This window comes from Equus asinus, unplaced genomic scaffold (genome assembly GCF_041296235.1).
Source record: "Equus asinus isolate D_3611 breed Donkey unplaced genomic scaffold, EquAss-T2T_v2 contig_1, whole genome shotgun sequence".
NCBI classification, from domain to species: Eukaryota; Metazoa; Chordata; class Mammalia; order Perissodactyla; family Equidae; genus Equus; species Equus asinus.
Genome location: NW_027224738.1, coordinates 1766129 through 1776563, shown reverse-complemented (window position 1 = coordinate 1776563; position 10435 = coordinate 1766129).

Below are 10435 nucleotides of genomic sequence, written 5' to 3'. Positions count from 1 at the left end.
TTTTTTTTTAAAAAATTATACATAATATAAAACAAGAACCAAAGGAAAGAACAAAATATTCAACATGTGTACAGCATGAAACCCTTAATTTCTTCCTTATCTGGTGCCACTGGGTCGTCCGTCTTCTGGGGTTTTGTGGTGTGAGTTGGTTTGCCGGCACTGCCTCTGCTCTGCTAGTCAGTTACCACTCCTGCACCGGATTTCCGTCTTCAAAAATTGTGTTGACATCTTTTGTCATATCTTCTCCCCTTCTTGTCATCCTCAAGGGCCTTATTCTTTTTAAATCCTTTACTTGTTTTAGCAGCTTTATTGAAATATAGTTCACATACCATACAACTTCCCCATTTAAAGTGTACAATTCCATGATTTTTAGTGTATTCACAGATGGGTAACCATCACCACAGTCAATTTTAAAGCATTTTCATGACTTCAAAAAGAAACTTCATAACCTTTAGCTGTCATTCCCCTGTCCTCTCATCCCCCCAGCCCTAAGCAACCACTAGTCTACTTCCTCTCTCTCTAGATTTCCCTGTTGTGGACATTTCATATGAATGGAATCATATGAGGTTATTTGTGACTGGCCTCTTTCACTTCTGCATAATGTTGTCAGGGTTTGTGCATATTGTAGCATGTATCAGTACTTTTTATTGCCAAAAAATATTACATTGTGTGGATATACCGTAATTTATTTACCCATTCGTCAGTTGATGGACGTTTAGGTTGTTTCCGTCTTTTGACCGTTATGAATAATACTGCTATGGACATTTGTGTACAAGTTCTTGTGTGGACATATGTTTTCATTTCTCTTGAGTGTATAGCTAGAAGTGGAATTTCTAGGTAATATGGTAATTCTGTGTTTAACTTTTGAGGAACTGCCAGATGGTTTTCCAAAACAGCTGCACCATTTTTCATACCCACCAGCAGCATAGAAGGGTTTCAGTTTCTCGGCCTTCAAACACTTGCTATTATCTAACTTTTTGATTCTAGCCATCCTGTGTGTGAAGTGCTATCTCACAGTGGTTTTGATTTGCATTTCCCTGGTGACTAATGATGTGGAGCATCTTTTCATGTAATATTTTACTTTTGGGGAAGGAGAGGAGATAAAAAAGTGTTTGATCTCCTGTGTTTAACTCATCATACAGTAGCTCGTTTTAAATGTATTACAGGAAAGAAACTTTCTTCTAAATCTTTGAAAGCACTTGCATGGTGATGTGAAGTCCTTATCACATGTACAGTTTTCTCCTTCTGTGCTCTCTACGTGCTGCAGTCACTGTGTGACTGAGGGACTGCAACACCGTGCACTGCATTTGCTTAGGAAGATTCCTTTCTGCGTGGGGTGGAGGGAGGAGTTAACTCAGTGACTTCTCAGGCTTGACTACAGGGCTGAGCAGAACTGATGGCCAGAGCATCTGAAGCTCAGTGCGTTTCCTCCCCATGGCTCTGTCCATCTGTTTTGGGTCAGTGAGCTCCACAGGTAGTAAATGTCAAAGAAACGTGAGAGCTGTGACATGGGCACAAAGCATACACCTGAGAGACGGATGGCAGGATGTTCCCATGGGCTTTTTCCCCTTAACCGTACTGTAGGAGACGGGCCGTATCACACGTGCCAGATGATAACTGTGAAAGTGGGGTAAGGGGTACCTGGGAAGTCCCACTGCTCTTGTGCATGTTTAAACATTTCTGTAATAGAAAGCTTAAAATAATGAAAGAAGCTGGGTGTCTCCTAAAGAGAGGGAGGGGACGAGAGGATACCTGGCAAGGGGGCTCAGTCCGTCAAGACGAGGGTTTAGCTCTCTCAATAAGGACATTTCAGGAAGTGTAATCATTGAGGTTAGGAAGGAAACCTCTTTTCATATAACAGGAAAGAAGGAAAGGAGGAACGGGAAAAGGTTTTTGTGAAGGTTTATTGACGGAAAGTTCCTGTCTCCTGACTTCTAGTTCCTCTGTGATCAGTGGTCCAGCACATCTACTGAGCAAATGGAGACAGCCTAAATTTGAGGAAAGTGAAGGAGATTTGAAATAAATTTGAGTGTCCCTGGAGAGAGAATGGAATAAGGAAACAGCGACCTAAGCTCCATTTGTCTTGTTCTCATGTTAGTAAGCATGGGATAATTCTTTGTGGAATGAGTGAGTGATTTCCAGCTAGTGCTGGGGCTGAATTTACTGTGGCATCGGTAGACTCCATTGTGAGATTTAATCCAATAGTGATCAGTTAGTTATAGGAAGGCATTTCTGGGAAAGGCAGAGAGATGGGATTTTGCCAGACAGGCAGGATTAAAAGGGATTGGATGGGGCCCATTAGTAGCGGAGCTTTTTAAATGTTGGTTAGCTGACAGACCATCGAGTCTACCCCGGAGAGGGAGGAAATGTAAACAGGAGCTTGACCGACAGACAAGGAGTAAGTGGAAAAATGAAGGGCCTGGAGTTGAAAAGTTAACAAGGGGCATATGAATCAGAAAAATGAGAGACGAGGCCAAGGGGTGGAATGTCCGACTGTAATAATCTGGATGGCTGAAGTGTTCCTGGTGATAAGCTCTGCAGTGTGGCAGTAACTACACTGGAATGGAAGTAAAGGACCCTAAGATGAGATGATGTAGAAACTGAGAGGCTGGTCTTTGGCTGGTCTATCCACATCGATGGTAGAGCCCTCCATGGCCACCTCACCTCTTCAAGTCTCCTGCCCTGGGCCCCATCCCCCTCCCAGGACCTCCACAGAATCTGCATTCTTTCTTTGACCTCAAGTTTCAGACATTGTGGGTTCAATGGCATAACTCTGGACAAGAAGATACAAGTGTGGAGTGAGAGAGGCTGTAGTGGACACCGGTTTTGTTTTTGGTTTTTGTTTTAACACCTAGCATTCACAAGCCTTTCTGGGAAAACTACCTCCAGTGCCCTCTGGGATACTCACCCCATTTGTGTGGTGTGTGTGTGTGTGCGCGCGTGCGTGTTCAGTTTTGTTACAATAGTTACCATTATACTTGTATCTTTTCTAATGTCCTCAAATTCCTTTCCCTTACTCGGAGTCTTATTTCGTTTGTCACCTATATCTTGACCCCCTCTTATTACTTATAGAACAATCATTTTATTCTATTTTTCCCTTTTTCTCCTCCCTTCCATTTTTAAAATCATGTTGTTTTTAGAAAACAAAATTGGTATTTTATTTTTCCACCCTTGTAGCCATCTTTATTTTACTTAGACGTCTACAACTTAATGTATTTAACGCTCACCATCATAATGCTGTTTGAATTTTGCCCCAGTTGACACTCAGCCAATTTTTGAGTCCCAGTCTGTCTAAGTGGAGTTGCCTTTCCTCCAAACCCCTATTGTAAGGGTGGGTATGTGTGCAGTCCATGGTGAGACCCCCATATATCTGTAACCTGGTGCACAGTCTGGGACTCACCTCTGGTTCATGAGCTGCAGATGTTCTGGGGGAGACCAGCCATGGCTCCACCAAGACCGTGAATATCAGAGGCGGCACTTCCATCCTGATAGGTGAACTGTACACACTAAGGGCAAGATCTTGTATATTCCTATTAAGCATAGATGGAAGGAAGGCAGCAAGATCACCTTCCCCAAAGAGGGGGATGCCATGCCTGATGACCTCCCTGCAGATATTGTTTAGTATTCAAAGAACAGCCCAGTGCCTTTTTGGAATAAGGCATCAGTGTGCTGTGCAGTGCCTGGATCAGCCTCAAGGTGGTGATGCCTGGATCAGATTGAGGAGGGGGCAGGGGGAACAGGACAGGGTCACCATATGGATGATGAGGCATAAAGCTTTGTTCTACCAGCAAGGTCCTCCTTTCCCCTCTTCATTTTTTCTTCCCTCCTCGCTTACTCCAAGTCATCTTTTCCTCACTCTCCGCTTTATTTTATCCTGGGAGGTAGGTGGCTACCTGGTCAACATTGTTACTACTGGCAGCTGAGTGATGCTTTTGCTCTGCAACAAAATATCATTTGGCAGTCTGAAGAAATACCTACAGAGGGGAACCACTTCCCCCAGGTGCCTTTCCAGTAGGGAAACCTCAATGTAAAGTTTAAAGTATTCTTCCCTAACACATTAATATGACTCGCATGACAGATTCTTAAGCCGCGTCTGTGCTGTTCCTAGCCCCTCCCCCACCAGCCCAGGATCCACTGCAGCAATACCCTCCCCCACCCCCCAAATCCCATTCAGGGTTCACCCACCTGTGGGGTCCTCTGGTCACTGACCTCTAAATCATGATGAAGCCACTGTTTTTTCTTCATTGTTGTTTTATGAATTGCATACCTATTCTTGACCCTCTTCGGATAGAGAACACCTGTCTTCCCTACTCTCTGAAGGATGTAAAACATTCAGTGAGCGGAAGGTGTGAGCTGCTCTACACTTTCGTTAAGGCTAAGCGAAGAGGCAGGAGGCAGAGCCCACCTCCTCAAACTTCATCAGGGAGGAAATGGGCTTTTGGGGGCACGTGATATCTCTTTGTCAACAAGAGCTCCAGAGCACTGGTGACCTTTTAGAAGCCAGAGGAAGCAATCAGTAAGAGCTGAACTCACTCCTCCTTTTCCCTAAGCACAAGCCCTGAGTTACCTGAAACCCATGCCCCCAACACAGGACACAGAAAAGACATCACTATTATTAGAGAATCATTTATTGGGGAGAATTAATATTCTCCACAAGAAGGAATTATTTTGCGGTGGGAAATTTTCCGCTCTCGAAACGCTGGAAAAGCGTTTTCTGTTGACATAGAGACGGATCCCTAAACATAGTGCCTTTAGCAGTGGTGAGAACAGCTGGAGGCCCCTGGGCCGGCTTGACGCCTGCAGGTGGAGCTTGGATGGGGCACATGCTCCCTGCGGGGCACAGATAAGGGACGCTTCTGATCCAATAGCTGATCTTTAAACGCCATGACTTTCTGAGGGTGTCTGTTCTGGTCCCTGATCCGTCTAGAACATGTAGGATAATTCTGGCCAGCAAAGACAACTTCTTGGTGGCGGGACTTGGTGCTTGGCACTTTACAGGAGGGAGCCCTGTAGTTGGAAGGATGTCCCTGGACGGGCTCTGCCTGGGCCTGCTCTTCTGCCTTCTGGTCAGTTTTCACAAACTTCCTCAGGGAAGGAAGGGGCTCTTGAGGGCGGGTGACCTCTGCTGCACACCGCTGCCCCAGTTTCTCCACTGGGAACTTCCCAGGGACCGTCCTGGTCTTCTGAGCCGTGGTGGTCCCAGTAACGGCAGCTCTCCCTTTAACCATGCCTCTGCTCTGTGCAGATGATATGGGGCTGCCCTTTTCCTGGGGATGTTCTTGGTTTTTGCCTTTTGTCCCAGGACGAAGCCATTGAAAAATGTGGTTCATCTTTTTTCTGAACAGACTTTCAGGAGGCGGCTGTGCTTTCTGTGATGAGGTCTGGGAAGACTTGCTCCCAAGCGTCTCCTCTGATGCTGTGATCTGAGTAGGGAAACTCTTTCTTGTAGGTTGGGATGTCCCCAACCCTGCATCCCCTCCACCAAGCTCTTCTTTGTTGCTGCCCGGAGGGCTCACTCTCATTGTAGCTGGTGGGAATTTCTTATCCTCGTACCTCTTTCGGTCTTTCTTAGGGACCCAAGGCTCCTGCCGCTGCTGCCTGCTGATCCCAGTGTCCTCCAGATGGACATGCAGCACCTGGGAAGCTCCCATGTCCCCACTGGAGACACCGTGGGCATGAGTCAGTGAGGCCTTGTAAGTCAAGCTCTCTGAGGCAGGGGACCTGTCAGTGTGTTGGCCTTGGACCTGGCTCTGATTCCTCTTCTCTAGTTTCGACTTTAATTCCCTAAACAGATGTTCCTTAAGATCCGATGACTTCGGGTCTTGGGGAGCTTGTCTTTTTGGTGCAGGGCTTTCAATGGTCCCAGTAATTTCTATTTTACTGTGATTCTCACGTATCCTTTGGGAGCTTCCTGGCTTGCTGGTTGTCAACACATTAGCAGTTTTTGACTGCAGAGCGTTGAGCTCCTTGGCCCTGAATATGTCCCTGGCCGTGCTGTGCACGGAAAAGGGTTCCGACTTCATCTTTTTGCCCTGTCGCCCTTCTCTTCTATCACTGGGACTCACTCTCTCATCCTTTGTCTCATGTTTGGCACCAGCTTGCCTTGCAGGCAGCTCTGGGGGGCATCTGTTGCCTAGCTGAGTAAATTTCTGACTCGCTTTGCCTGTGATGCCACACGTGACAGGCAGATGAGTCTGCCTGGCACCCTTACTCCTCTGAACAACCTCTGCAATCTCTTGGTTGATACCAGAGGGTGATTGTCTCGGCACCCCTTGTCCTTGCCTGCCCATAGGTGAAGTAGCAGGGCAAAGACGATCCAGGACCAGGGCTGAATTTGTTGTTTCTGCTTTTTCTTGAAGAACAGATTTAGAGCTTCCTCTATGGGGCTCGAAGCCCTCGGATTTGGAGTCCACTTCCAAAGTTGGGTTATTTGAGGGGGGACAGTAGAAATAGGTCAAGGACTGGGATGCAGCATCTTCCAATTTAAACGCCTGTATGGATTCAAGGACCCTGCAGGGAAGGCCCCACTCCATTCTCATACGAAAGCTTTTAATATGGGTTTCCATCATCTGTTGCGCACTGGAATCAATGAAGCAAAGCTCCTGGAAGGTATTCAGGGAGGAGTCCCCACCCACTGAAGGAGGCAAACTCCTCTGTGTTATTTGGGTGCGGGATTTGTCAGAAAGCAGCAATGTCTGCTTGCTGGCATGCCATGAACTGCGCACCGTCCCAGGGAGCCGAGCCTCACTGATTTCCTCAAACTTCTTGCTCAAATGTGCTTTCAGGACATTTTCAAGTTGTTTCTGATCTAGACTTTCCTCCAAGGCCCTTGAATTTTTCCCTGACAGACTTGCCACGTGACTATTTAGGTCTTTCTCAGAGTCATATGCCGGATCCTTATCTGAAGAGCTCTCTGGGTCACTCAACAGATGAGCTTTTGGGCCGTTCTCTGGGCCATGCCCCTGATCCTTCCCCATCTCCTTCTCTACCTGAAGCAGTTCTGAACCCCTCTCATGGAAGCTTTTGGACTGGCTCAATCCAACATTTAGATCTTTGTTCACCGAGATCCGTGAGAGTCCACGATTGCTCTCTGCCTTAGCTATCTCTGAGAAATCTCTTGGAGGCATCATCAGTGACAGACACTCACAGATCCTGCGGGGCAGGCCCCACCGGTGTTGGATGAGCCTCTTTCGAAGGTGATGTTCCAGTTTCTTCCTCAGCTCATCACTGAGAGGCAACTCTACGGGAAGGATGGAGATGGAGGCATGGGCCTGGGAGGCCCGATGGTAAGGAAAGTTGGGAGCTGAAGAACAAAATTCTTCCTGAGATCTTTGGACTACAGAGGGGGAACCCCACAAACTTTCCTGTTGCTTCTGCAACACTTTCCATTCCAGCTGTTGAATTTCAGATGAGGTGAGAGACTCTGATTCATCCTGGGGTCTATGGTGACACACTCCACAGATCCTTATCTGGGGTAGAGGACCAGATGGTAGGATTGGGAGTGGGGATTTAAGGTGGGCCTGGGACTTGACCTGAGTGAGAGGTAGGGGCTGGGATTGGGGCAGGGTTTGAGGCAAGGGTTGGGGCTGGATCTCAGGCAAGGATGGAGGTGGGCGCTGGAGAGGTACTGGGGATTCTTGGCCCATGGAGGCATTTGAGATGGTATTGAAAAGGAAGATTGTGGTGCAGTCACTTGAGTCACGGATAGCAGAGGGCAAGGACTCGCTGTGCAGAGATGGGAGACCCCAGAAGAGCTGCATACATTTTTCCTGTAAATGGTCCTCCCAGATTTTAGGATATGGGGGCTGCTCATGCATGTGCAGCTCCTTTGGTTTGCCTGCACTGCTCCAAAAAGGAAGGGAGAATGCTGAGTCACACTCATCAGCATTTGACTCTAGCATTTTCCCCGAAGGATTTAGTTGGTAGTCTGGCCTAAGCTTTTTTGGAAAAGAACCCTTCTCCTTCTCCTTTTCCTTCCACATCAGGAAATCCCTCCTCTTTCGGACTTGTCTCTCCAGGAGTGCCAGGACATGAGGGCTGAGAAATGAGAGGTTACCAGGCTCTATAAGGTTAGCTGTAGGGTGTCTCTCCAGAGAGGACTCTGAAGAATGGAGGGCAAGAAACTCTCGATTAAAATCACATGGTGCCAAGGTGGAAGGTGCTAAGAACAAGTCTTTGGCAGAAGCTTGCCACCAGGATAATTCTGAAATTGACAGGCTTGAATGGTCAGTGCCTCTGACTGTTGGGACATAAGTGGACAACCCACCAGGGCTATCTGGAGATGAGTTCTCTGGAACAGACTTCAATAAGATGGAAACCGATTTAGATTGAGTCACAGTTAAAGGGTGGTCTGTCGGTGGTGAGACAGACAGCCTTGGTGGTGTGTGATGACAAGCCAGTGAATCAGTGGGATTGATTATCTGGGACAAATTTGGTAAGGGGTTAATATCTTGGGAAAGGGTGCGGTCAAGAGAGAAGATCGTATTCAGAGACAGAGTGGCCTCTGGTTGGAGAATAGGACCCGTTGCCTGGGTGTCATGTGGTGGCAGAGGGGGAAGGGCAAGGGGTTGGGGTGGGGAACGGTCTGCTGGGAATTTGGACTCCAAGGGAGGAAAAGGCTCTGGTGGCATAGAGTGACCCGGTGGTGAGGGTGAAAGAAAGTCAGCTAAGGGTGTCATTGGGTTAAGTGAGAGGACGGAGGGGGGCGGTGGGGAAGGGTCAGGTGGAGGGGATGGTGTTAGGTCTCCTGGAGGGACTTCTGAGAAGGCAGAGGACAGAGTGAATGATGACTCAGTCCCAGAAGCTGTGGAAGCCAGAGAGGACACAGAGGCGTTATCATCTTCCAGGTCCTCCAGGAGCCGATTGATCTCAGCAGTTGTGCTATTACACACCTCACAGGAGGGGTCTGGGCATAGTAGTTGACGAAAGCGGGTGGTATCGAGAGGCCGGCCTAGGGGCCTGCGGGAGACAGGAAGTAGAAAACTGTAGCCCGGACCAGAACAAGGAAAGGAGGACCTGCTGGCCTGTCAGGGGAGGGGCCACCTGAAGCCTGCTGCCCCTTCACAATGCCCCACGTCTATGACTTCACCATACACTCAGCAGCCCTCACCCCAAGGCCTTCATTCACATACCCACTCCTATGGCAAACCCCTCCCATGACTACTGCAGGCTGTACTGAATCCCTGGAATTGCAGAGAACATGTCAAAGAGGGATCAGGAAAGAAAAGACTAGTCACCTTTTCAGAATAGAAATTAGCCTCCTTTTCTCCTCTGTTTCCCTCTGGTAATTTCTCCAACCTGGGAAACCAGAAGAGTGAATTACATGTAATAAAGGCAGAAGCATAGGTGTTACACAGGAGTCCCTTTAGGGGAGACCCTTGGGATATTAACGGGCTGTTAACTCTGAAAGCCCCAAGAACCAGTAGATGTGGTCAAACGGTCAATGATAATATTAATAAGGTTCACATGTGTTTGTTGCTTCATTTATAAAGTACTGTCACATACATTATCCCATGGGATGTTCAAAACCACCATGTGAGGAGCATAGGTCAATGGTTACCTCGAGGAGTCTGATCATCCAGGAAGTCAACGTAGTTTCTACAAGGTCAGGAGACAGAAGTTCTGACTCTTGACGTCTCCCACGGCCACCCACTGGGCAACACCCATTGTCCAGGCCCATCACTGCTTCATGCCCAGAGCTGGGCAGAGCAGGAATCTGAGAAATGTCTCGGGTTCTGACTACCTTCCCATGAGCCTTTCCTCTGAGGCCTCTATCTTCTGAGAGGGACTCTATCTAGCGACTGACATCCTCAGAGACCATGGACCTGGGACCTCATGGAGAGGACAGGAAGGGTCACCCTTGGAGAGCTCAGGTGGGATAGGTGGAACCTTACCACTTGATGTTCCACCTCTTCTTCTCCTCTTGGCTCTGCCCTGACGCTGAGAACAAAAAGAAAAGAATGAGGAGCGAGGACTTAGTTGGCTTGCTCCTCTCTCTAGGAAACTCAGATATTCATCCAAGATTAATGTCACTCTCCATTTTTATTACTAGCACTTTGTGTTCTTTCCCTTTCTGAATTTCTAAAGGTGATAAGATACTTTCAATTTTTCCTTCTTTGAAAAACTCGAAGGAGGATTTTTGGCTAGAGTCCACACTTGATATTCTCAGTCAGAAGTCCTCTGCTCAAGGAAGGCATAGACTCTGAGGCCCACAGTCACATCTGTGCTTCCTCAGATAGGACCCTGTATCCTGGGACAGAGCTCACACTCCAGTGTCTGCTCAGAGGCTCAGCCCTGCTCTCCTGATCTGCCCAATACAAAGGACAGTTTGGTCAAATGACGCCCGACATGGGAACGTGACTCATGATCCAGTGTTGGGAACAGTGTTCTCCTACACAGATCCCAAACTCTCTAAATAACCTAATGCAGGGCCGTG